Here is a 23,416-nt window from a genome sequence, read left to right on the forward strand (position 1 = left end):
ACCATCCTGAATCACCGTCGCTTGCTGCAACTTTATTTGATAGTCCCACACTGTTGAGTGTGTAACATAGAACCAGCCCAGAGTGGGCTGTCTCTCAGTAAAAGAGAAATGCCTTTCCCTTTTGAAACCAAACTCATCATCTTTCTCCAAAATGCATCTTCTCCCCCCAGCTTCCCCATTCCTTGTACAGCATCCTCTTGCTCACATATGACTATGGCTCAAATCTCAGACTCAGCCTTTGCTCCCTGCCTCTCTCTCCCCCTACCCCTGTGCACTTCTGACTCAGCTGCCAACTCCCATCTGGCTGCCTGTTGTCAGCAGCCTTGAGTACATGCATCTTGTCTCATTTCTCCTGTCTCCTCATTAGCACTAAGCCTCATGACCTCAGCTGTCTGGTGAGTGTTGTGGAAGCCCTTGCAATCTAGCTTAGACATAAAAAGGGAGTACATCTGGGCACCATGAGGGACAGAAACCAGGAACTGGAAACAAAAACCGGAGACTTTATTGGAGGGAAGGATTGGGAGGTGGGAGAAGAGGGGACACTTGATCTTCTGTAAAGGAAGAGTCCCAAACCCCTCAGCCTGGCACTCAAAGCCTGCCCTGGCATTATGGTTTCCTGCCTTACCAACAGCACCTCTTGAACGTTTCTCCTCAAAAACACCATGAACATTCATGCTTCTTTTTCCTCATATCATTCAAAAAAAATATGATTTTAAATTGTAAGGGGCCTTAGGAAATAAAAATGTCTAAGAAAAGAAATATATCTCATTAAGATGAAGGCCTCATTTCAGTAAGACGTAAGTAGAATAAAACTTACATCCTGACTTTTTAGAAAATGCTCTGTTATGTAACCTATAACTAGGTGGTATGGCATAGAAGTTTCTTCCACTATATATTGATGGAGTTCCAAAGATATGAAGGTGCTGTGATCTGAATGTACCGCCAAATTCTGGTGTTGAAGTCCTAACCCTCAAAGAGGTGGGGCCTTTGGGAGGTGATTAGATCATGAGGGTGGATCCCTTAACTCTTCCATTATATGAGGACAAACCAAAAAACTGAACCAAGTCTGAACTAGGAAGCTGGCCCTCACCAAGCACCGCACCTGCCAGCACCTTGGACTTCCCAGCCTCCAGAACGGTGAGAAATAAATGTTGGTTATAAGCCATCCAGTCTTTGGTATTTTACTCTAGCAGTTTTGGCATTTCCATTATGGCAGTCTTTGGTATTGATACAGAAGGACTGGGCTCCCGACTAAACCCCACCCTTGAGCCTGGAACTGTGGCCCTAAGTGAAAACAGCTGACCCTGTTTTTCCACCCAAATGACGCCTTTTTGGCCTTCCATGCCCCATCCTGTGCCCATAAAAAGACTTCAGCTGGCAGAGCAACACAAGCGGCTGAGTGCTCAGGATACAAGCTGCTAAGCATCAGGGATTCAAGTGATTTAATGGCAAGCAGAGAAGCAACTGAGCATCAGAGACTGTGGAAAGATATGGCTAACTTCAGCCGGTGCAGCTTTGGAGAGGGGTCTGGCTGGAAACAGCCGGGCTTCAGGGAAACATCACCTTCTTTGGGCACCATCCTCTTTCCAACTCCCTATCCCGCTGAGAGCCACTTCCATTGCCCAATAAAATCCTCCACATACACTGCCTTTCAAGCCATTTGTGAGACCTGATTCTTCCTGGATGCCGGACAAGAACCTGGGTGCAGAGAGGGCAAGGGCTGCCATCCTCCACTGAGCTGGTTGGCACTTGGCTGTCCCAGGATGGCAGAGCTCAAAGAGCATTGGTTGGACACCGATGCAGGGCCTGCACAGAGACTGCTCCCACCAGAGAGGAGCGATTGGCCAGTTCCAGCGTTGGTTCACTCTGGTGCCCACACTTGCTCACTCGCATGCTCCCTCTTGCACGGGGATTGAGCACGGGGAGGCTGAGTAAATGAGCCACACCCCTATTGCAAGTCCTGAGAGGGGGGTCAAGGGAATTATCCCATCTCAGTAGTTTATTATAGCCGTCCTTGGTATTTTATTATAGTCGAGTGGATTAACAGAGAAAGGAGCTCTCCAATGGGTATCTGTTGTTTTTTGTTTAATAAGCATTTTAGTGGCAGAAATAGATAGTTGTGTTGGGGCTCAGAAATCAACATCCCCAAAGATGGTGTTTTGACCTGTTAAACTGGGATCTCTCTGACTCCCCCACTCCCACTGCCTCTCCCATGGAATCTGGAGTTCCTTTGTCCACCTAAGACCCAGACCCACCAAGGAGAAGAATTATTCTTGTTCCCTCCCTGTTGTCATTGTTTATTGCAGGAAAGAAGACCAAGATGTAAGCACACCTGAGCAGATCCTTTTCCAAGTATCCTGATGTCTCCAAGGGCTGTTCAGATTCCAAACAGAACTATCTACAAGTTAATCTCTGTTACTGGAGTCATTCATTCTCCGTAGTAATCTGCTCCACAGAATTCCTCTTCTCTTCCCTCCCATAACCTGTTTTACCAGGATCCAAGCCTCCATTCTTTCTGTAACCTCATTGGGAAGTTGGTTCTTCATTTGGAAGGCTCTCACGTGTACATGTTAAATAAATATCTATGCCCTTTCTTCTATTAATCAGTCTGCTTCAGTCAGTGATTTTTAGTGAAACTTTAGGGGACCAAGGGCCTTGGTCCTCATATTTGCTTGTCCAATATCAATTCTTCACTCTTCTTTACTAATAGAATCCTGATTTGGGTGGGGGCAGGGGGGCATGACAATGTACCCAAATAAATAAATACCTTTCCCAGTCTCTCTTGAAGATATGGGTGAAAATATGATAAAGTTCCTGTCATTGATAATTAAGCAGAAGTTGTGAGGTGAGGCTTTTATCTTGGCCCTTCCTCCTTCCTGTTGTGTGGACAATGGACCTGATGTCTGGGGCTTTGGCAGTGATTTTATGACTATGAGGACGAAGACCTCACCCTCCAGGGATAGTGGAGTTGAGAACCAGGAGGAGCCTGGGTTGCCAATGCTTTGAGAAGCTGCCACATCAGCCCTGAACTGCCTAACCCCAGATTTCTTGTTATGTAAAATCCCTAATCAGTGGTTCCCAGTTTTCTCACCAGAGAAGCTCTAAAAATTATTGCTGCCTGGATCTCACCTCAAAAGGTTTTAAGGACTTGATATGGGGTGTGGCCTAGACATTTGGTTTTTTATATCTTCCAGATGATTCTAGTATAAGTCCCTTTCGGCTAAGAATGGTTTGGCACCATGGGGTGTTAGCTGCTATGTTCTTTGTATTAATCTGCCCTGTCCTCTTCGCTGCATGAATCAATTTCTTGGTTGCCGTCTCTGTTTCACTGTCATTTTCAGGAGACTTCATTTAACTGGTCCTAGGGATTTTAAGTTACCCTTCCCCCGTGTGCCTCCTGATTTCCGTCCAGTTACTTGTGAAACATTGGGGGAAAAAAGCACTGAAGGTTCTGTCTCTAAACTTGCTGATTGAGATTTGGTATTTAACAGCTAAGTGTAATAAGATTAGATAGATGTGATTGTGTTTTGTTGCTGCTATGCCCACTAGGTATGATTGAGAAGCACTAGGATGGAAATCAGGGGAATTTTCTCCTTACTGTTTTGTTTCATTGTGCACACTAAACAAACAAACACTTATTTCCTCTCTTGGATTTGGGCAAACTGTCTTTTCCTGTCTAATCCACATGCCACTATTGCCCAGAACCTGTGTGCTCTGGTCATTCCCATCTTTATTGGTCTGTTCTCATATTGCCAATAAAGACATACCCGAGACTGGGTAATTTATAAAGGGAAGAGATTTAATTGACTCACAGTTCCACATGGCTGAGGAGGTATCACAATCATGGCAGAAGACGAAGGAGGAGCAAAGTCACATCTTACATGGCTGCAGACAAAGAGAGTGTGTGCAGGGGAACTCCTTTTTATAAAACCATCAGATCCCATGAGACTTACTCACTATCACAAGAACAGCATAGGAAAGACCCACTCCATGATTCAGTTACCTCCCACCAGGTCCCTCCCATGACATGTGGGAATTATGGGAGCTATAATTCAAGATGAGATTTGGGTGGGGACACAGCCAAACTATATCACCATCTACATCCTCTGCATTTCCTTTGCCTTATTTGACATTTCTTTTGTTGGAGTCCATGTTGTGTATTATCTAAGATTCATGGCTCATCTCATTTTATTGTTCAGATAGTCTGAATAAGAGAATCCAATTTTTGGCAAAGATCCCCTCATTAATGTAGCTGGCCTTAAAAACTTCTTTTATCCTTTTTAGTGAATGTGGCCAGTGACAATATAATCTCACAAGTTTTGCAGTATCACCTGCCTCCTTCATGGGAATCATGGCATCAATCCCAAAAGACTCACCAGCAAGATGTATTCTTGAACACTGGGAGCAGTTTAAACTAAATGGCCTTAAGAAGAGAAAACTGGTCTTTCTGTGTAATATGTTTGGCCTTGGTATTATTTAGAAAAACAAGAGAAATGGCCTCCTACTGGAACTGTGGCCTTTAATACTATACTTCAGCTCGATTTGTTTTGTAAGCAGGAAGGAAAATGGGATGAAATACCATATGTTCAAGTGTTTTACTGCTCAGTCAGAATAAAACCCTGCAGCAGACATGTGCATGTTTGATGGGAGAAAAGGAAGAAAAAGAACCAGACATACTAGGTGATCCCTTGATACAGCCCCCACAGTTCAGTGGACATTTTTGGGTGGAGCAGAACCTCCTTCTGTCAGCTCTGGAGGTTCAGATGTGTCGGCCCTTTCTCCCTGTAGTCCACCTGAAAGTTCTATTGAGAACCCTTCATCCACTCCTCCTTACCTGTCTAGTCCCACTCTATACTCACCACTCCCTGAGGAACTTAGCCCTGCAAGTACTACTTAGAGTGGAGCCTCTTATCAACCTCCAAAGGGAAATCTTTGGCCATTTACACAGGTTGCAAATGGGGAAGAAGTCACTGCAAGAATACATGTCCCCTTTTCTATGTCTGATTTGGCTCTATGTGGAGAGAAGTTTGGTCATTTCTTTAAAGATCCAGGAAAATTCATAGACGAGTTTGAGAAATTAACTCTGACCTATAGTTTAACATTGCAGGATCTGCATGTTTTGTTTTCTCTGTGCTGTACAGCGGAAGAGAAACAACACATTTTGGGGACAACTAGGACCCATACAGATGAGGTATTGGCTTATAACCCTAACCATAATATATATTAGGCAGGAGGTGTAACAGTTCCAGATCAAGATCCAGAATAGAACAATCAAAGGGGCAGTGAGGACTTGGAGAGGAGAGATCATATAGTCACTTATTTGTTGGAAGGGATGAAGAAATTTGTGAAAAAGCCTGTTAACTATTGAAGAGGTTAAATAAATTTCTCAGGGTAAAGATGAGAATCCAGCTTTGTTTCAAGGACATTTATTTGAGGTGATTAGGAAATATACTAACACTGATCCTGCCTCAAGGGAAGGACAGACCATTTTGGGAGTACATTTCATAATCCAGTCTACCCATGATATCTGTAGAAAACTACAAAAATCAACTCTGGGTCCCCAGACTCCTATGGAACAACTTTTGGATGTGGCATTTTTAGTTTTTAATAACAGGGAAAAACAGAGGAAACAGAAAGAACAAGAAGGACCTCCCGCAAGGTGCAGCTCTTCACTGCAGCCTTAAACTCTCCTTCCACATGGGGTTGCCCTCCTGACTCTTGGTCTGAACAAGGAAAGCAGAAAGATGAAAAGCCCAAAGCTGGGTATCCGCATCTCCGTGCCTTGGACATAAATCAGTGTACACACTATAAGAAAACTGGCCATTGGAAGGGGGACTGCCCAGCGCTCCAAAGGGGGCCATCAGCACCCAAATTAATGATGGCCGAAATAGCCAGGCAAGCCCAAGAGTGACGGGACCTGGGACCTTCCGCCACAACTCCCATTGGACAACTAGCCATATCTCCGAAGGAGCCCCGGGTAACCCTCGACGTGGCAGGTAAGACTGTTAACTTCCTTTTGGACATGGGATCTGCTTGCTCTGTTTTGACCCATTATAATGGGATTCTGTCACCCCAAAACTGTGTGGTCACGGGGATAGATGGACAAGCCCATGAATGCCATTTTACCTATCCTTTAACAACTTTGGTTTTCTCACATGCCTTTCTTATCATACCTGAATGCTTCACCCCCTTGTTGGGAAGGGATTGTTAACTGAATTGCAAACAGTGGTATCTTTTAGAAATCAAAAACACAGACTAGGGGTTGTTCCTTCTCCTTTCCTTTGTTAAGGGAGGAGAGTCAAAGGGGCTTACCTACTTTACCTGTTGAAGTAACCTCCCAAGTAAATCCTATAGTATGGGTCACTAAAGTTACAGGCAAAATGCTAAACCTTCCCCCAGTTTGCATCCAACTTAAGCCTGGTGTCCCACACCCATGGAAGAGACAATACCCCTTAAAGCCAGAGACATAAAGAGGGATCCAACCACTAATTGCTAACTTTTTGCAGTTTGGGTTGTTAAGGCCCTGTGAATCTCCTGTCATACACCAACCTTGCCAGTTAAAAAGCCAAATGGAGACTACAGATTTGTTCAAGATCTTCGAGCTGTCAATGAGACTATCATTCCTATACATACTACAGTGCCCAATCCCTACACGCTGTTAGCCCAGGGACCTTTTTTTTTTGCATTCCAGTACACCCTGATTCACAATTCATCTTTACTTTTGAAAAGACTGGTACTGATAGTCATTTAGTTTCTTAATTAACTTGGACAGTTCTTCCCCAGGGGTCTAGGGACAACCCTCATCTGTTTAAAAATGCACTAACTAGAGAATTTAAAATGGTACAATTAAGTAAAAACACTATTACCCAATAGGTGAGTGACTTGTTGGTTACTAGCTCAACTAAAAGAAACTTGGACAAAAATACCATTCAGTTACTAAACTTTCTGGGAACTAGTAAGTACAGGGTCTCACCACACAAAGCCCAGATTTCAACTCAAGAGATTAAATACTCAGAATAAATTCCAACCCCTGACAATAACACCAGAATGAAGGGAAACTATCTTGGACATTCCAAAACCCCAAACTAGAAAACACCTGTGGACTTTCCTAGGGATGGCAGGATTCTGCTCTTTATGGGTAGTTGGATTTGGGCATATAGCCAAGCCTTTTGATGAGACTCTGAAAGGAGCAGATGTAGATCCTTTTGAATGGGATAGTAATTGTGAACGGGTTTTTAATACTCTCAAGGAGAAATTGGGATCAACCCCAGCCCTAGGGATCCCTAATTTTGATAAGCTGTTTTTCCTTTATATGACTGAAAAACAAAGCACTGCCCTAGGTGTCTTTGTCCAGAAATTGGGAGCTATTCCCTGACCAGTGACATATTTTTCTAAACAACTAGACCATGTCACTTCAAGATGGCCTGGATACCTCAGGGCAGTTGCAGCAACTGCCTTAGTAGATGAAACAATAAACTGGCTTTAAGACAACATCTGGAGGTTTTAACCCTACACCAAGTACAAGGAGTCCTAGAAACTAAAAGACACCAGTGGATGACAGGGGGACTCTTATTAAAATATCAGGCTTTATTGCTAGACACTCCTGATGTAACTCTTAAAGTATGGCATACTTTAAATCTAGCTACTCACTTGCCTGAACCTACAGGCACCCTAGATCATTCTCGTATACAAGTTATGGAGCAAGTTTACTCCATGGAAAATCTTGGCTCACTGCAACCTCCGCCTCTCAGGTTCAAGCAAGTCTCCTGCTTCAGCCTCCCAAGTAGCTGGGATTACAGGCACGTGCCACCATGCCCAGCTAATTTTGTATTTTTAGTAGAGACTGGGTTTCACCATGTTGGTTAGGCTGGTCTTGAACTCCTGACCTCAGGTGATCCACCCACCTCGGCCTCCCAAAATGCTGGGATTACAGGTGCGAGCCACCACACCCGGCCCATCACATTCTTTAAAAAAGCGGAGAAATGAGTGACACATTCTTGAAAACTTTCCATTACGAATGGATGAAACCCAAGATTAGTTATTTAAAGTTTCTCAGATGGGAAACCTAGCTTCCTAGGGTGGCCTATTCTTGGAGACTCCAGACAGTGAATGTTTTACTAGGCTGTGTGTTCACTCCATTTGTTATTTTCTTAATTTGTTCATTTTTAAAGGCAAGTGATGCTATCAAACTTCATTCTGTATGTCTATACTACTGATTTCTGTTGACCTACCCCCCACTTCCCCCTATCTTCAATGGCTAGTTACTGTTTTAACCCCATACTGGGTTGTCTGTTTTACTCATTTACTCTTGCACCCTCCTCTATCATCACTGATGAAAATTTAAGCTATATTGGCCCAAGATCAGCCTTTGAAAACATTCTTTGTGTGTTCTCTCATGCCAACATCAGGACCATATTTCTCTGGTTGTTGAGTGATTTATGTGAGATGAGTTTAAACCTCTTGCTGAAGTTAAGATGTATCATGTAAATGACAACCTTTGATTTATCAAACTTAGTAGTTAAAGTTTCCTAATGCAACAGGGTGTGCTGTTCCCATAGCCATACTGAAGAGTACTTCATGTTTATTCTTTGGAAGGGTTAAGCAGTGAGACAGCCACGGGTGCTCGGATCAGACATTTTCCTTTGTGAGGGTTGGAGAATGATTTTTCTCCCGTTTCTTATCATTAGCTACCTTGCGAACTCTCCTAAAGCTACTGAAATAATGGCAGTGGTTTAGACGCCCTGCATCTCCAGGGCTTGTGGTTTGTGCACACCTCTCGTCTAAATAAACATAAATATTTTCTCTGTTTCTATTTTATCTTCCCCAAATTCCTGGTTCTGGTGTTGCAACTTCATAAAACCCAGAGCCCACATGGCAGTAGCAGCTGCTAGCCCAGGTCAAACTTGGGGAGTGCAGCTGCTTTCCAGGTGCACCCTGTGTGATCCTGACTTCCTCCTGACAGTGCCAGGAACGCCCGTGAACTGCTTTCGTGGTTGCGCGTGAAAACTTTTGCATTTCTAGAAATCTCTTCTCCAGCAGGCTGGGCTATTGGCTGCTGTGGGATTGCTAGCTGGTCTAGACCCAGCCCCTCCTTCAGGCTTTTCCCACCCGCTGCTCCTCTCCTGGCCTTGGGCCTCATGCCTGAGTCTCCAGCCGCCACCTTGCTGTTGCTTTACTGTTTCTCCGTGATGCTGTTTCTAGCTAGTTATAATTGGCAGGCAACCAGAAGCCTCATCTGCCAAGGGCGGAAGTCGTGTCTGGAACAGGTTTCCCTCTTAAGACTGTGGGCTAACCCAGCATCTTGACACTTTGTGTGGGACTTCCTCATTCTTAGTACATAACTGTGTTTGACCCTCAGGGATGACTAGTGTTTCCTGGCCTCGGTACAGTTGACTTCTCCAGAAACTATCTGGCTCACTCTCAATTTCCTGGAGCCGTATATCCTAATTACAAAAATGGGAAAATCATACCTAGAGTCCCATAGGAAGAGAAATAGAACCCCCATATGTGCCTACAATTCATCCATTCTCAATTCATTATTTTTAAAATGTAGCTGATGGTTTGGTTCTGAGACCAGATGGTACAAAAATTACCATTCACTCATAGTAGGGCCGTCAACTACCATAATCTTTTGGAAAAGTAATTTAGCAATATAAGTCAGGACCACTTAAAAAACCCTTAGAGTTGCTCATTCCACTCTTAGGAACTTATCCTAAAGACGTCAACAGATGTGGACCAAAATTTGTGTGCAAGAATATTATGTAGAATTTCTGTATTGAGAAAATTTGGAGACAGCCTAGCTGTCCAAAAATAGGACTAAATAAAACATGGTACAGCAATATAGTGAAATATTATATAACCATTAAGTTATGTTCTTCAACAGTATTTTTAAAATAAGGAAAATTCCAACGTTTTTGAGGAGTCTTTTTAAAAACGAGAGTACAGACCAGGCACAGTGGTACACACTTACAATCCCAGCACTCTGGGAGGCCAAGGCAAGTGGATCACTTGAGGCCAGGAGCTGGAGACCAGCCTGGGCAACACAGTGAGACCCTGTCTCTACAAAAAAATACAAAAAATTAACCAGGTGTGTTGGTGCACACCTGTGGTCCCAGCTACTTGGGAGGCTGAGGTGGGAGGATTGCTTGAGCCCAGGAGTTTGAGGCTGTAGTGAGCTCTGATTCCACCACTGCACTCCAGCCTGGGTGACAGAGTGAGATCCTGTCTCAAAATAAAATAGAATGTAAAAAGAGCACATGCATGAAAAGTGGAACACAACACTTTAGGTAATAATATTATCCCAATCACATAGGCATGCTTAGGGCAAACAAAAACATTCATAGTATTTATCTCTGGTGGTAGAATTACTGGTGATTTTAAAAAAAAAAATACATTTTTTTCTGAATATTCCAAGTGTTCTACAATGAATGTGTTACCTTCCTAATCAGAAAAACAACTGTTATTTGTTAAAAGAAATTAGACCACAAAAAAAGCAAAAACACAAAGGCCTTGCCTGTTTTTTTTTTCCCCCTGTTTTACCACATCCTTTCTCACTGATGTAGAAAAAAAAGGAACTAATATTTATGGTGCCAAGAATGTAAATCCTTCCTGTAACTTGGAAGGTACATGTGTATCTTTCCCATTTTAAAGGTAATAAAGTCACCAAAGAAAAGGGTGGCGAAAATAAAATGTGAATGCAGGCCCATTGGCCCCAAAGGCATCTTCTTCTCACGTCTACACTGTCCCACTCGTGATAGTTTTAAGTTGCATGTTACTCTGTACCTGGCCTTTTTAATTTTATCAAAATAAACTTCCCTTTGGTAACAAAGATATTCTACTTTCTGTAAAATTTTCATTCCAGCTAACTTTTGTTAGCTGAGATTTTGTCTAAGTAGTACCAATGCTTTGAATAATCATACTAAAAATATGGCCTAATTGGTCTGAATGAAACTGAACAACTGCAATTGTTCAAACAAGCTGGATGCAGCATTTTTGCACGTGTCTCGTCATTTTGCTACAGTAGTCATTGCAAACGAGTGCCTGATACACAAATCTCAGAGAAGTCATGGTTTTGAGGGATCAACTTGGAGAAGCTGCCATCTCCTCCGTCCCTCTGAGAACATCCTCCTAGCTGGTGGCATTAGCATTCTGCCTGCCCAGGTGAAGGCCTGGCAGGTTGTAGGAAGCCTCCCGTGGGAGCTGACCAGACCTTGAATACCCCTTCTGCATCACCCCAAATTGAATATGGTTATGCAAACAGCCTTTAACAATCCTTGTCATCTGGATCTGAGATACAACTTTAACGATTTCACATATGTCATCTTGCCACTTGCCTGCACCCATAGATCCCCTGCTGCTGTGTGACAGTGACCACTGTGCCGTGCTTGTCTGTTACCCTATGACCGAGGAGGAACTGAGAAGACATATCATTCCTCAACATTATGATAAGGAAATGGGGACCAGAGGAGTTAAGCAATTTGCCCAAGGCCATGCAGCTTGAAGTGCATGTGTCAGAGCTGCTGCCCTGTTTTTGTGTTTTTTTTTTTTTTATTGTTGTTTGTTTTTTTTTGAGACAGAGTTTCCCTCTTGTCGCCCAGGCTGGAGTGCAATGGCGCAACCTCGGCTCACTGCAACTCTGCCTCCTGAGGTTCAAGCAGTTCTCCTGCCTCAGCCTCCCGAGTAGCTGGGATTACAGGCGCCTGCCACCACTCCTGGCTAATATTTGTATTTTTAACAGGGACAGGATTTCACCCTGTTGGGCAGGGTGGTCTCGAACTCCTGACCTCATGTGATCTGCCCGCCTCGGCCTCCCAAAGTGCTGGGATTACAGGCATGAGCCACCACGCCTGGCGGCTTTTTAGCTCTTACATTGTGGCTGTCTGAAATGAGATGTGTTCTAAGAGTGAATTATGCCCTGGACTTCCAAGACGTGTTTTGAAAAAATATGCATAATATCTCATCAGTAATTTTTATATCAATGGCATATTTAAATGTTCATTTTGGATATACTGAGTTAAATAAAATATACCATTAAATTTAATTTCAGTCTCTTTTTTATTTTTCTCTTTTTTAATGTGGTTACTAGGAAATCTTAAATTACAAATGTGGCTCGCATTGAATTTCTATTAGCAGCAATGTCTGAGAACTCTGTTTTTCTCATCTGTTAAATGATGTTAACAATGAGAACACCCATAAAGTTCCCAAGACAGTAAGTGTCCTATACACGTTTATGTTCTTCCCCCATCACTTTTTCTCAGCAGAACACTCAAGCCTCCTGACTTTCATTTCATGATCCAGATACATTCAAAACCATTGTTCCATTTCCATCCAGATTTCTCCTGAGTAAGGGCTTTTTTTTTTTTTTTAGTCATGTGTCACTTGAAATCTTATGATTACAGTTTGTAAATAGCAAGTCAGAAGTTGGAAACTCAGCCAAGATTCTGAAACTGCCTTGCCTAAAGCAGAGGCATCGGAGAATGCACCTATTCATAAACCCGTCCCAGGCGCTTGTGAAAAGATACACTGACATTTAGGCAGGAAATGCACACAAGGTAATTCATTCCTATTGAAGCTCACTGAGCATCAATCTGGTTGCGATATGAATTATTCATGTCCCCCCCACCCCCCCGCCGCTGCCACGCCAGCCTCATGTTCAAGGCTGATGTCAGTGCAGGACTCATAGCTCCTCTCTCTAGGCCCTTTCCCAGGCAGCTGTGCACAGGTCAACACCCCGTCCTAGAGCCAGCTCTCATTCTCTCTGTGGTGAGGGCTCACCCACATGGGCCCAGAGGCTGCGATCGACACCTGATTGGCCACTACAATTCAATTTTCTTGTCCATCTGCTAGAAGACAGATGAATTCATCCAGCAGCCAGCCCAGGACTCCAGAGGAAACAACTTGAGATAATTTATGAATTGATTTATGCCACTTCTCTTTCCACAAAGAATGTACGGTGGCTGCGTAATATGCCTTTTGTTGAACTTACCAAATCGTTCTCTCATTTCATGTTGTGGACGTCCTAGTAGGGAGTGACAAATACATATGCTATAAGGCCCAAACAGTTATGCTGATGGGGAGCAAGGAGCAAGCGACAGGGAGTGGTGGAGACTGTGTCCAACGGAAGAGCACCTGACCCACCTGCAGGGGCAGCCGCTGCCTATCCAAGCTGGTTGTTGCCTGTGATGATGCTCTTGGTGTTGCAAATCCTCTGATTTGTTACAAAAGGTCAGATTCCCAGATTTTAATGTGGAGATCTCCTAATTTTTGAAGTGTAGGGCTGAATAAACCTGCCTATTGGTCCAATTCAGCCAGCCAGTTGATAGTCTCTGATCTTGTTTGTTTGCTTGTATAAACGGCAGGCTTTCATGCCAAGGATTCTAACTTCATGTTCTTTTTTATTCCCTCTACCCTTCATCCCTCCTTCCACAGTGCATAGCATTTATACCAATTATGATTTTCAGAATTAGACACCAATTTACCATCCTCATAGTTGCTCCGGATGCATCTTTTTTGTTCTTTCCTTTTGTGTCCTCCTCCTTTTTTCTTGAAGTTCTCCAGACTCTGAGAGAGGAGGGGAAGCGAGAACAGGAGTCGATAATGGCCCTTTTCCAGCCACACACCCTCATCTGTAAGAAAATGTGGCTGAGTCTCCCTCACCATGCTTTATCTTCTGTGTTGCCGAAGCATTGCCAGAATGTCAGGGCTCAGGAGAAGAGAGGGGAAGGACGCCAGATGAGGGTCTGGAAGGTCTCTCCTTTGTTGTAAGGCAGCAGTGGAGCAGTTAAAGGCACGAGGGACCTGCCTCCATACATCCTCTGCCAGGCGTGACTGAACTCCCACCCGCCTCCCCATGTGCCTCCCAACGGTGGGACACTTTCTTTTCTGGGGCTTGTCCTGTGAGAAGGGCCACTGCCTCATAATGATCTCCCCCATTCAACTAGATACTTTGTCTTTGATGACAAGCCCTGGGGTCCCAAAGAAACCTGGGCTATCTGCACAAGTAACCAGAATCCGCGAGTCAAATTCAGTTTCAGTAATTGGCTATTTGAGTCTAAGAGGTAGTTTGTTTAGTTCTTTGTTTTTTCTTTTTCGTTTCCTATAGTATTGATAAAGACACAGATTAGGCCAGGTGTGGCAACTCACACCAATAATCCCAGGGCTTTGGGAGGCTGAGGCAGGAGGATCGCTTGAGCCCAGGAGTTTGAGGTCAGCCTGGGCAACAACAAGAGACCCAGCTCTACAAAAACTTTAAAAATTAGCCAGGTGGTGTCGTGAGTACATATGGCCCCAGCCACATGAGAGGCTGAGGCCAGAGGATCATCTGAGGCCAGAAGTTCAAGGCTGCAGTGAGCCCGGATGGCACCACTGCACTCCAACCTGGGCAGCAGAGTGAGACGCTAGTCTCAAAAAAAAAAAAAAAAAAAAAAAAAAGAGATGCAAATTGACCTATGTGACAGGAAGCAGGTCCAGACGACTGTTTTTCAATTGACAAATAGAAATTATATATATTTATGATGTACTACGTGTTTTGATATATGTTTACATTGTGAAATGACTAAATCACACTAATTAACATATGCAATCTACTCTCTTAGCACATTTCAAGCATACAATACATTGTTATTAACTATAGACACCGTGCTGTATAATAGACCTCTTGAACTTCTGTCTAACTGAAAATTGGTATTCTTTGGCCATTAAAGGCATTCCCCATCACCTCTGCCCTGACTCCCTGCTAACCACCATTCCACTTTGCTGTTATGAGTTTGACGTTTTTAGGTTTCTCTTATGAATGAAATAATGTGGTATTTCTCTTTCTGTGCCTAGCTTATTTCACTTAGCAAAATGTCCCCAGGATTCCCTTGTTTTCTAAGGCTGAATAGCATTTCATTGCATTTATATACCACATTTTAAAAATCCATTTATCCATTGATACACACATAGGTTGATTTTATATCTTGGCTATTGTGAATAATGCTGCAGTGAGCGTGTAAGTGCATATAACTCTTTGCCATGCTGATTTCTTTTCTTTTCTTTTTGAAACAGGATCTTATTCTGTTATCCAGGCTGGAGTGCGGTGGCATGCTTAGGGCTCACTGCAGCCTCGACCTCCCAAGTTCAGGCAATCCTCCTGCCTCAGCCTTCTGAGTAGCTGAGACCACAGGTGTGCACCACCACACTCAGCTAATTTTTAAATTGTTAGTAGAAATGAGGTCTCCCTATGTTGCTCACCATGTTGGTCAGGCTGGTCTCAAATTCTTGACCTCAGGTGATCCACCTGCCTGAGCAACACAGGGAGACCCCTGGACTTGAACCCCTGAACTCAAATGATCCTCCTACCTCAGCTTCCCAAAGTGCTAGGATGACAGGTCTGAGCCAGCACCCCCAATCGATATACTGATTTCATTTCCTTTGGATGGGTATGGTAGTTCAATTTTTAATTTTTTGAGGAAGCTCCATACTGTTTTCCATGATAGTTAGACTAATTTCCATTCCTACCAACTGTGTAGCAAGGTCCCTTCTCTCCACATTTCCTTATTGGTGCTCAGAAGTCAAAATTTGAGGAACTACAGTATTAGTATAAAAAATGTTAAAGCACTTTTATGGGAATTGAAAGAAGACAGCTGCAATTTCAGGAAACTGATTAAGAAACATTTGGTCATGCAACATTTGCTCCACATTTTCAAGAATGTGTTAATCAGTTATCCGCTTTTTAAAGAATGTGATGGGCCAGGTGTGGTGGCTCATGCCTGTAATCCCAGCAGTTCGGGAGGCCGAGGCAGGTGGATCATCTGAGGTCAAGAATTTGAGACCAGCCTGACCAACATGGTGAAACCTGGTCTCTACCAAAAACACAAAATTAGCCGGGCATGGTGGCGCATGCCTATAATCCCAGCTACTTGGGAGGCTGAGGCAGGAGACTTGCTTGAGTCTGGGAAGCGGAGGTTGCAGTGAGCCGAGATTGCGCCACTGCACTCCAGCCTGGGCAACAACAGCAAAACTCCATCTCAAAAAAAAATGTGATGGGCTGGGCGCAGTGGCTCATGCCTGTAATTCCAAAACTTTGAGAGGCCAAGGCAGGCAGATCCCTTGAGGTCAGGAGGTTGAGACCAGCCTGGGCAACATGGTGAAACTCCGTCTCTACAAAAAATACAAAAATTAGCCAGGCAAGATGGTACACACCTGTGGTCCCAGCTACTTGGGGGGCTGAAGCAGGAGGATTGCTTGAGCCCAGGGGGTTGAGGCTGCAGTGAGCCAAGTTGGCACCACTGTACTATAGTCTGCATATCAAAGTGAAATCCTGTCTCAAAAAAAAAAAAAAAAAAGAATGTGACAAATATAATGTAGCCTTTTATCGATGACTCGGGGCAATTACTTATGATCGGAAATTCTATTTCAGCCTGTAATCCCAGCACTTTGGGAGGCCAAAGCAGGCAGATCACTTGAGGTCAGGAATTCGAGACCAGCCCTGCCAACATGGTGAAACCCCATCACCACTAAGAATACAAAAATTAGCTGGGCGTGGTGGTGTACGCCTGTAATCCCAGCCACTCAAGAGACCGAGGCAGGAGAATCGCTTGAATGCGGGAGGTCGAGCCTGCAGTGAGCCAAGATTGCACCACTGCACTCCAGCCTGGGTGACAGAGTGAAACACCATCTCAAAAAAAAAAAATTGTATTTCAATTCAATAAGAATTTACTGAGCCTCTCTGCTTTGTGCCAAGTACTACACATTGACCTTTAACCATTTTTAAATTTACTTTAAAACTAGGCCTTGAAAACATTATGCTAAGTGAAAGACATCAGTCCCAAAGGACCATACATTTGTATCATTCCATTTATATGAAATGCCCAGAATAGGCAAGTCTGCAAAGACAGAAAGTAGATTAGTGGCTGCCTGGGGCTGGGGGTACTGGGGCGCAGTGGCTAGTGTGGGGTGATGATGGTGTTCTAATGACATCTGGGGCAATGATAATGCACTGCTGATTGTGGTGGTGGATACACAACCATGAATATATTAAAAAACGACTCCGTGGTACACTGTAAATGGGTGAATCATACGGTGTGTGACATACATCACAATAAAGCCCGTTTTTAAACAAAGTTGTTGGCAATGTTCGGAAAACAGAAAGAGACAGCACCTGAACAAGGATGAGGAAGGGAGGACAGTGGGTGGGCCTGGTTCAAAATGAGGATCAGTCCCTCTTTGTCTCCGTAGGATCCTTTGCCCCTCCTGGACTAGCTTGGGACACTCTGCTACTCCACCATCTGCTCTCCTTCCTGTCCCCATGCCTGCCTGTGACAGCTTCTATGGTATCAGCTGCTCCCCATCAGCTCTGGTTCTGGAAACCACAGAGGTTCAAGGCTGGGCTTGGGAGTCGGAAAGCCCCTGGTTTTATGACAGGGGTGTAACCTGCACCAGCAATGTGACCTTGGACAAGTTTCTTTAACCTTTTTTTTTTTTTTTTTTTTGGAGACGAAGTTTTGCTCTTGTTGCCCAGGCTGGAGTGCAGTGGTGCAACCTTGGCTCACTGCAACCTCCGCCTCCCAGGTTCAAGCAATTCTCCCGCCTCAGCCTCCCGAGTAGCTGGGATTACAGGCTCCCAGCACCACGCGTGGCTAATTTTTTTGTATTTTTAGTAGAGACAGGGTTTCACCGTGTTGGCCAGGCTGGTCTCGAATTCCTGATCTCAGGTGATCCACTCACCTCGGCCTCCCAAAGTGTTGGAGGTTTTTTTAACCTTTTTATGCTCAACTTCCATAAAACAGGGATGATGATATCTACCTCATGGTGTTATGGTGAGGATTAAAGGAGATAAAGCTCAGAACATGTCTGACTCATAGTAAGTGATCAAAAGGACTTTGTATCTGGGAAGGGGAAATCAGCAGGCTGTCAGAGAAAGTTTCACTACAGATAAATCTGTAGTGAATCCTCAGAGCATGACCCTGGAGGTAGTTATTCTGGCTACTCAACTCGGTTAGATGTTAAGGATGTTGGTATCAATGAATGTTCCTGCCAGATGAGATGTTAACTGAATCACCAGTGTTCCTTAAAATAGTAGAAGGGGCAGGCTGGGCGCGGTAGCTTATGCCTATAATCCCAGCACTTTGGGAGGCTGAGGCAGGTGGATCACAAGGTCAGGAGCTCGAGACCAGCCTGGCCAACATGGTGAAACCTCGTCTCTACCAAAAATACAAAAATTAGCCAGATGTGGTGGCTGGCGCCTGTAATCCCAGCTACTCAGGAGGCTGAGGTAGGAGAATTGCTTGAACCCGGGAGGTGGAGGTTGCAGTGAGCTGAGATCAAGCCACTGCACTCCAGCCTGGGTGGCAGAGCAAGACTCTGTCTCGGGAAAAAAAAATGGTAGAAGCAGGAAAGGAACAAACACTTGCACCTATATGCCATGTGCTTGTCATTCAGCGTCTCGTTTAATCCCCAAAGTAACAATATGCCATGGGTAGGTATTGGTAGCTCTATGCTACAGATGGGAAGCCAAGGTCCACACAGCTAATCATGGCGATAATGCCATTAAACACTCCTACATCGTGCTACAGTCATGTACTCACTCATTTAATCCTCAGCAAACCCTATGTGGGAGTTGCCATTATTATCCCACTTTGCATATGAGGAAACTGAGGCACAGGAGGAATAAGTAACTCGCTGAGGTCACACATATTAAGTCGCAGATCTGAGACACAAACAGAAACAAATCTGACCCCAGAGCCTGTGTCCCCCCCATGGCTATGCTGTACATGAACACAGCAAAGCATCCTTGTGGTGGCCACATCTAACCGTAAGAGGTGCTGTAAACAGGGCAGTCCGTGAGATGCTGTACACATTAAAAGGAGGGCAGGCTCTGGCTTCGATCAGGCAGCTAGCTCTTTTGGGGTGACTTGAAGGGCACTAAGCCAGCTTTGCTGGGCTCTTCTAAACCTTCCTATCTGAGAATACATGCTCAGAATACCATTTTTTAGCTTAAGGCTGTTTGCAGTTTGGGGTTTATTAAAATGTCCCTTAGCTGGGCACAGTGGCTCACACCTGTAATCCCAGAACTTTGGGAGGCCAAGGTAGGAAGATCACCTGAGGTCAGGAGTTTGAGACCAGCCTGGCCAACATGGTGAAACCCCATCTCTACTAAAAAATACAAAAATTAGCAGGGTGTGGTGGCAGGCCCCTGTAATCTCAGCTACTCGGGAGGCAGAGGCAGGAGAATTACTTAAAGCCAGGAGGCAGAGGCAGGAGAATTACTTAAAGCCAGGAGGCAGAGGTTGCAGTGAGCTGAGATTGCACCACTGCACTCCAGCCTGAGTGACAGAGGGAGACTCTGTCACAAAACAAAACACAAATAAAATGTCTCTTAACAGCTGTTAGTCACTGCAAGGATGTGGGTGGCTGAATTTCCAATCTTACCCTGGCTTTTTTTCCCCCTCACACAGTTTTGGTAGCAGAGAAGAGAGGAAGATCTTGAAGGTCCTGATGAGGCCAGGTGAATTCTAAGAACCTTGGGCCTCATCTTCCTCCCACTCTGCCCTCACAAGGCTGGCTCAGTCTTGATAGCTGATGTGTAGAGTGTGTGGGAGAAGGTCGGGCTGGGACTCACTCTGGTCAGATCCATCTGTCTCCACATCTCCAAGGCTGCTGTGGTGGGAACAGCAGGAATCTTTTCCCCGCTGTGTCTACCCCAGTGTGGTTATTCAATGTTGGTGGCCTCTAAATGCTAGAAAAAGGACATTTTCTTCCTTGCAGACATCCTGGGATAAGGAAGACAGTGGTTCCTAAGGGCATCAGACACGGTGGGAGGGAAGGGTGCAGATGGCATATTGGTTTGTGTTGGCTGCCAAAGCAAATACCACAGACCACATGACTTAAAACATAAATTTATTTTCTCACAGTTCTGGAGGCTGGAAGTCCGAGTTCAAAGGGTCAGCAGGGCTGGTTTCCTCTGAGGCCTCTCGCCCTGGCCTGTAGCTGCTATCCTCTCCCTGCGTCTCCATGTGGTCATCCCTCTGTGTGCGTCTGTGTCCAAATTTTTTTCCTATAAGGACAGCAGTCATATTGAAGTAAGGACCAGTCCATTTTAATTTAGTCACCTTTAAAGGCCCTATTTCCAAATGCAGTCACATTCTGGATGTCTGGAGGTTAGGGTTTCAACATTTGAATCTTGGAGGGACAGAATTCAGCCCGTAACAGATGGTGAGGAGGACAAGCTCCTTCTGCCTCTTGCAGAGAATATCAAGATCACATGCACCTGCCAGAAATTCCCCAGGAGAAGGGTTCATCCTTCCACCCCGGAGGATGTTCAGGCCCCGGGTGCCCTGCAGGGCAGAGGCACAGCCGTGGGCTCACTGCTGGCCACTCCAAGATGCCTGAGTGCCTGGGCCAGGTTCAGGTTTGTTTGAACAGGAGACCCGGAAGGGAGCAGAGGCTCTTTCTCTGCTCTGCAGTTATGAAACATACTTAGGGGAAAATCAAACTCCATGCTAATTTAATAGTTATTAATAATTGATAACACCCATTCCTCGAGGATTGTTTGCACAGTGCTTGGAGGCCTGAGAATTGGTGATAATGAAATTTTAGCATAAGATAAAATTGGGTTAAGGGTTTTTCTGCCTCTGTTTAAAATGTTCCTGTATAAAATATTCATTTTAGGTTATAAACTAACAAACAAATATGTCCCCCATATGCTCCCATGTGTGAAAATCTAACGTGATAATGAAAGTAAAAATAGTAATAAACAAATGATAGGAAAATGATCATTTGCTACACAATGAATAAATTATTAGAGTAATAGATTAACATGAAGAACAGGTACAGGATGGGAAGGGGAAGGGCTTGGCATCTACGGCCTGCTCTGTGGTTTGTGTGGACATGTGACTCGGTGCCAGCAGCTCTTTCCTTTGTCCTTCCAGCAGGTGTTATTAAGCAGGGATGTCTTGACAGTTGCCGGGCTGGTCTCACCAGAACCAGGCAGATGCGCTTCGCCTGCGTTCCTGACTCCCCCACCTTCCCGTCTCTTCTCTTTTCAGATGACGCCATTTATGCAAGAGGGGGCAAAAGGTGAAATGCAAACCCTTTGAGTTAGCCCTGATAAAATCTCCTATTTCAAATCCTGCTGGCAAAGCCGCCTGCAGCCTCCCTCTGCGCCCGTCTGGTCGCTTGTTCTTCTACCCAATCCCTAGGGATCATGCCCCTCAGGGTTCATCCTAGAGCTCCTGCTCTTCTCTACGGCCCATTCTCATAGCCTTGGAAAATGCCTCTACTGACAACTCCCAACTTATATTCCACGCCAAGACCTTCCTCGGAGCCCCAGCCTCACACATGCCCACGCCCCCTGCCCCCCCTCCGAGGTCTTCTTGACATCTCTAGTTGGTGACGTGCAGGCTTCTCAATCTCCCTGCTCCTCCCTCCGCCTCAGTAAATGCTGGCCCAGGCTGCTCACTTGCTCAAGACACAATCCCAAGAGGCATCCTTGATGCTTCCTTTTCCCTCACTCCCCATATCCAACCCATCCATGAGTTCTTTCAGTTCCACCTTAAAAATACCCCTAGGGGTCGGGCGCGGTGGCTCACGCCTGTCATCCCAGCACTTTGGGAGGCCGAGGTGGGCGCATCATGAGGTCAGGAGATCGAGACCATCCTGGCTAACACGGTGAAACCCCATCTCTACTAAAAACACACACACACACACAAAATTAGCCGCGCGTGGTGGCGGGCGCCTGTAGTCCCAGCTACTCAGGAGGCTGAGGCAGAATGATGTGAACCTGGGAGGCGGAGCTTGCAGTGAGCCAAGATCGCGCCACCGCACTCCAGCCTGGGTGACAGAGTGAGACTCCGTCTCAAAAAAAAAAAAAATACCCCTGGGGTCTGCCCACTTCTGTCCATCTTCCCGGTCATCACATGGGTCCTGTCACTGTCACCTCTGGCTGAGATTTGTGCAGTAGCCTCCTAGTGGATCTCCCACTGTCACTTTGCCTGCCCAACCAGCAGATAGAGTGATTTAGAAAGAATAAGTAGATCATGTAACGCCACTCCCACCCCCAGTCTGCACAAAGCTTTTCAGTGAGTTCCTGTCGCACTTAGAATAATACCCACGTTTCTTACTGCACAGAGACCCTGACTGAGCCGCCCCACCTATCTGTGCAGCCCTGTCTTGACCTGTTCTTCCCTCTCCTATGACATTTCTGGCTGGATTGATCTCTAACGATCCCCTAGGACTTTATTTAATACTCTAAGTGAGATCTGGATCAGGCACCTTAGCATTACCTGGAGCTTGTTAGAAATCTCAAGCCCTCTCCAGATCTACCGAATCAGGAATCAGGATTTCAGCAAGATCCCTGGGTGATTCAAATGCAAATTAAGGCTTGAGAAGCTCTGCTGCAGCTCAGAGCACAGCAGGCCCTTTCCACCCCAGGGCCTTTGCACATGCTCCTCTTTCCCCGGTTCCTCATACAGCTTGCTCCTAGGATACCTCTGGAAATGGATGTGATGAACCATGGCTGCTTCTGGGGAGAGAAACATGGGAGCTGGCATTGGGGATGGGAGGGAGAATTACCTTTTATTGTGTACTCTCATTCATCTTCAAACAAACAAGCCATTTTAACAGCTCTTTTTCAGCCTTCAGTTCTATTTACAGCCACTATGAAAAGTAACCTCCCTTCCTTCCTTGGTGTCACAGTGTCCTTTGTTTCCTCCATGGTGTTCATCATAATTTGGTGATCGTGATGTTTCTTCACTGATGTCTCACTTCCGCCATCAGCATGCAGGAAGTGAAGATGTTGTCTTGTTCACCCCCCTGCATCCACCAGCTTTAGATCCATGCTGCACACAGGAAGCTCTGAAATGCTGACAAAATGAGCTTCTCTGAAATCTTACATTCAGATGCTCCTCCCTGCCCCTTCCGTCCCTCCATGCAGTGCACCTACTAATTTGCTCCCACGACTCCTGTTTCATACCCCCGAGGGGCTCGGGTCCTGATGGCTCTGCTCTTATCTTGCAGCCTCCTTGGTTTGCGTCTGTTCTGTGCTGCTTTCTTCTCTGGCTTCCACACACAGAGCAGTTGGCCTCACCTCAGTGTAACTGAGAGAAATGAAAGTCATCAGAGGCAACGCGCCACAAAGCCCACAAACCTGTCCACGTTTGCTGCTGTCTTTTTCTCCCTTCCATTTGCTAACGTGCCACTGCTCTCTTACTGAAAGTGCTCTGATCTCACTCCTCCAGTGGTGCTGGTAAACGTTTCACAACTGACTCTCTGGGAATAAAAAGGTCTGATTTGAGGAGTTTGCTGGTTTCTGTGGTGTAAATACTCCCAACACAGCCAATTTCAAGCCACCAGTGAGATAACACTACACGCAGAGTTGGAAGAGATGCATAGACGTGAGTGATTATATAGCATTCTCGCCACAGGGACACAATGGATG

The 23,416-nt window shown here is 45.1% G+C and overlaps 1 long non-coding RNA gene across 1 annotated transcript; it reads right to left on the bottom strand.

Moving 5' to 3' along the window:
- Nucleotides 1-12,039: 12,039 nt before the first annotated feature.
- Nucleotides 12,040-22,884, bottom strand: LOC109025671 (uncharacterized). Its single transcript, XR_002004596.4, has 4 exons — nt 22,552-22,884; nt 19,891-20,035; nt 19,601-19,775; nt 12,040-13,560 (listed from the first exon to the last, which is right to left on the bottom strand). It is a non-coding gene; the product is annotated as an uncharacterized lncRNA (long non-coding RNA).
- Nucleotides 22,885-23,416: the final 532 nt, after the last annotated feature.

Source organism: Gorilla gorilla, chromosome 12 (genome assembly GCF_029281585.2).
Source record: "Gorilla gorilla gorilla isolate KB3781 chromosome 12, NHGRI_mGorGor1-v2.1_pri, whole genome shotgun sequence".
In the NCBI taxonomy this organism is placed as follows: Eukaryota; Metazoa; Chordata; class Mammalia; order Primates; family Hominidae; genus Gorilla; species Gorilla gorilla.